Source organism: Capsicum annuum, chromosome 1 (genome assembly GCF_002878395.1).
Source record: "Capsicum annuum cultivar UCD-10X-F1 chromosome 1, UCD10Xv1.1, whole genome shotgun sequence".
NCBI lineage: Eukaryota > Viridiplantae > Streptophyta > Magnoliopsida > Solanales > Solanaceae > Capsicum > Capsicum annuum.
This window is the reverse complement of record NC_061111.1, coordinates 253,181,405-253,186,125: the sequence shown is the minus strand read 5'-3', so window position 1 is coordinate 253,186,125 and position 4,721 is coordinate 253,181,405. Positions and strand designations below refer to the sequence as shown.

The following is a 4,721-nucleotide window of genomic DNA, read 5'->3' as shown; positions in this document are numbered from 1 at the left end:
GCCCTCACATGTCAAGGCGTACACTCCCCTGAGCGAGTTCACAACAAGCTCAAAAGTGTTCATTTTCATAAACGCGCCTTGTAGTCTTTGTAGTTCCCGAGCTTGGACAAGGCTTTGAAAAAGACTTCAAAAGGTCCTCAATTCACTTTGCAAATCCGAAACTTGGACCTTCAACAAAAACTTGTAATCCTTGTGATCCTCATGCTTGTATCAATGAGCTTATATTTTGATTAAAATAGCTTTTGAACTATTTTTTAAAGTGTTTGGCAAGTTTCAAAATTGCTTAAAAAAAGCCAAAATTTACTTTTTATAAGCCAAAAATAAAAGCTCCAATTCTTCTTTTTTTTTTTTTTTGCCTAATAAGTCATTGTATTTGACCAATTAAAAGACATTTTTGTCCCTCAATGCTTCATATTTATAATGCTTGTATTAATTGAATACTTTCACTTTTTGTATTTATGGCAAACTTAACGCTAGTTATATTAGCACTTCTATTGTATGAAACTTCTAATTTATGAAATATGAATTTTTATATATTATTCTCTTCTTTAATATATTCATTTAAATTTGGACAATTATTATTGTACAACATATGAATTTCTCTAATAAAAAAAATAACTCACCAATCAAAATATATGGAGAATATTCATTAAAGATATACAATTTCATGAACAATTAGTGAATGATCCATCTATATTTCATGATGCAACATTTGTATTCTCCAATGTATTAATAATGATAGCCATTACTCAATCAACGAGTAATATATTTTCTAATTAAGAGTTTTTTTATCAAATAAATTGTATCATTTGTGATCAACTATTTATCTATTGATGTAATTATAATGATTAGTAAAATATATATTTTGCTTAATGATTTAAACTCTTTTTAAAAAAAAAAAAAAAAGATTTTTTAGCGCACAAATTAATAGTCATTCATGAAAATATTTTATATATATATATATATATATATATATATATATATTAAAATATATATTAATTTTAGTTTGATTCATTTTAGAAATAAAAATTAATAATAATCAACTCTAGATATTGTTAACAGCTTTAAGGATATTTCAGATATTTTGACCAAAAAAAGTGTTTAAAAGCATTTATTTACTAAACACATCAATAACTTTTTTTCAGTTTCAGCACTTTTATCAAACACGTAACTGCTTATTTTTAAAATAAGTTCAACACTTTTAAAGAACTTTTTAAAAGCCACTATTTTTCAGCCTATCCAAACGGGACCTAAATGCTCAAATTATTTTACAAGAAAGATGAACACATAGGGTGTGTTCGGTTTGATGGAAAATGTTTTCGATCTACATTATATTGAGATTGTCCTTTTGTTGCTTCATTCAGGGAAGTATAGATGCTGTGAAAGGACATTCCTGCACCGGAGAGACATAGGTTTCGAGATAAAGTTAACCAGTCGAGTTTGTTGTAATGTATTTTCTTAACCAGTCGAGTTTATTGTAATGCATTTTCTGCCAATAATTGTTCCTTATTTGTACTCGTCGTGCTTTCTGGTCTGGTATTTTGATTGCTTGATTGTACGATGAGTAATTTCTTGTTTCGATTGTGCCCAGTGTGTGATCTTATGGTTTTGCTTCTGTTTTTCAAACATGTTATATAGCATTCTTAAATTGTACATTCAGAATTTATTACATGAACTTTGTTTTATTTGTCTTTGTTCTCACACCAATCAAGAGGTCCGTTAATTTTTTTAAAACCTGATACGTTACTACCAACAACGTTTATACTAGTTTTGTAAAGTTTTCAGAAAACATATTATATTGGTGAATTGATTTAAAAAATGACTTATGTTGATCAAAATTTAGAATATATATATATATACACACACACGTATATACATACATATATATAACATATGAAGAAACTACAAGGGATTTAACATCTACTATATATACATTAAAAAGATAGGGACTCAAACTTTAACGTCAACTAACAAGTAAACACTCTAATTGTTTGAGTGCACATTTGACACTTCAACTCATCCGCACTGTGTCTCATGGTCACTCGACGCTGGCATGTCACGCTGTGTCTCCTAGTTCTTGTTGTGTGAGTTCATATGAAAACAGGTTCTATAGTTGAGGAGCAACCTACTGCAACCCTCCGTTTGGTATCAGACCAAGGTCTTCTATAAAAAGGCTAAAACCTTGAAAGAATCCTGAAAATGGCAGCTCCTCCAAATCTAGGAGAAGGTCAGTCAACCACTAGACCACCAAGATTTAATGGTTTATATACACTACTTTTTTTTAACGAGTGGTTTATCCGCTTTAAATTACAAAGTTGAGGGGTATATTTTCCCTTTTTCACTATTCTAAAACAAATCATACATATTTATATGGCGTTAATCATCTCACGGAAGTTTAAAGTTAAATTATTTCTGAATAAGAAAAGATGACATTTCTAAACAAGTCATAAATTCTCTCTTTTCTTCATATAGGAAACTAGAGAGTTATTTCCTGGCACTTTGTTGAATCTAATCTGGGCATAACATAAGCAGTATTATATCATTTTTAACCCGTCTTTTAGTTTTGCCACTATACGTAAACAAGACTTTTAACTTAACATCAAATTATGACTATGACCTTTAACTTTGTCAGTGTACAAATAGGTCCTTTAACTATACAAAAGTTGAACAAAAAAACACTTCAATCTTGCAACACATATGAGTGAAACTCAATCGCTCTTACATGGACTAGTACTCCAACCAAATGATGTCACCTAATTAAAATGATACACGTAGATTTTAGATATTAAAACAAAAACTTAATATACCACCATCACAAATCCATGTATTTTTTAGATTTTTTTCTTTGAAAAAAATAAAAAAAAAAATTCATGAAAGGCTGCCTTCATTAAAATAACATTCAAGTCCGATGAAGATTGAAAGGTTCATTTAGAAGATGTGAAATCCAAAGAAAACCCCATAAAATTTTCTATCTCTTATTCCCTTTCAATTAAGGAAAAATTATTGAAATTTTCCATTGAAGCTTCACAAAATAGAAGTCGCTTAACATGAAATCTGCACAATTTCTTTACAACTTTTAGCTCTTCAGATATTCAAATGAAGCATACACCATCGTCTTAACTAGGAGAAACCGAAGAGCACTAGATAATTGATCGTACTTTTCTTAATTGGGTTACTTTTTCTAAAAAAAAATTTTGAGTTGCTGGAAAAAATGAAGTGGGAATTTGATTTGTAAAAAGGGAATATATATATAAAAGATTCATTAAGGGTATATAGTCATTTAAATATTTTTTTAATTGTTCGGGCTCCAAATTTACTCTCACGTGCGTCATTTTGAGTGTAATCACGCATTTTGCCAGGTAGGATTGGAGTATTTTTTCTGTTTAGTTAAAGGAGTTACTTATGCACGAACAAAGTTAAAGGTCATAGTTATAATTTATTTTCAAGTTAAAAGTCTTATTTATGTGTTATGCCTTTAGTTTTCACAATTTATTGAATTGAAATGGAAGGTTGTTGGAAAATTAAAAGTAGGCTCTTTGAGACATCAAAAGACAGCTTAGTTGTGAAGATTGAAGCTGTCTAAATCGTTGACATTTACTTACAGTTGTGCAGAAGATGTGTTCAATTATTTTAAAACATGTTGCGTAGTTCTTAACATAAATAGTTTTATTATTATGTAAAGTAGTTGACTTTTACATTACTGTCTTTGCATTCTGATTGACTACTTTTTATGCCTAACAAGCAAGAAACAATCAGTTTAGCTTCATTTGATCATCCTTGGGAGCATCAGTAGCATTCTGATCAGAAACACTTTTGTTTTGTGTACCTTAAGAATTTTTCAATGGAAATACTTTTTAATGCTGTAGGTGGCATTATTGTTGAGGTGGGAAAGTTTGCATCTAAATGCATATATCCTAAGATTGAAAATATCGTCCGTTTCTCATCAAATATTGATAATCTAAGGGATGAAATGAAGGAGCTAACCAAGTTAAGAGATGATATCAAAGGAAAGGTGGAAGGAGCTGAGGGAGAAGGCTATAAGCCAAAACCAGATGTTATCAAGTGGATCGAAGGTGTTCACGAGCTGGAGAAAGAATGGGAAACTACGCAAGAAAGAATTGCCGCGGCTAAGGCACTTGCATATAAATCCTGTCCAAAATGCAGCCTTCGCTCGGAAGTCTCCACTCAAGCAAAGAACATCCGGGATCAACAATGCAGACTTATAAAGGTCGGAGAAAACTTTGCATCCAACTTGGTGATAGAAAATTACCAGGTGAAAAAAGTTGAGCTCATAACCGGAACAGCAATAGAAGGCCAACATACAGCAATAAGGAATCTCCACAAAATCCTCCAACTATTGGAAGATGATAAGGTATTAATTGTTGAAATTAAATCAAGATTATTAGCATTCCTAAATTTTACAGAATTTGGTAATTGGTAAATTTGTTAGTTGGATATTATTAGACATTATGTTTTGAGTTAAGAAAATAAATGAATGTTTACTTAATCCTATCCAGTTAATAAAGTACGTGAACACGCCTTCTGTAATAATTTTTGCTTTGCCTCTAACTAGTGAAGTTATTTCCTTGATTTCCTACTTAATTTCTTTTGGGCGAATTAGTACAATTATGTTAAAAAATTTAAATGATTGGGTCATAATATTGGCGTTTGATGGAGAAAATTTGGCTATTAAGCCTCTTCAAATTTTCAATTAGCAAAAT

General features: G+C 30.4%; 1 pseudogene; it reads left to right on the top strand.

Annotated features, from left to right (window-relative positions):
* The first annotated feature begins 3,841 nt into the window (after positions 1-3,841).
* Positions 3,842-4,721, top strand: part of LOC107863191 — a 6,736-nt pseudogene continuing 5,856 nt past the window's right edge.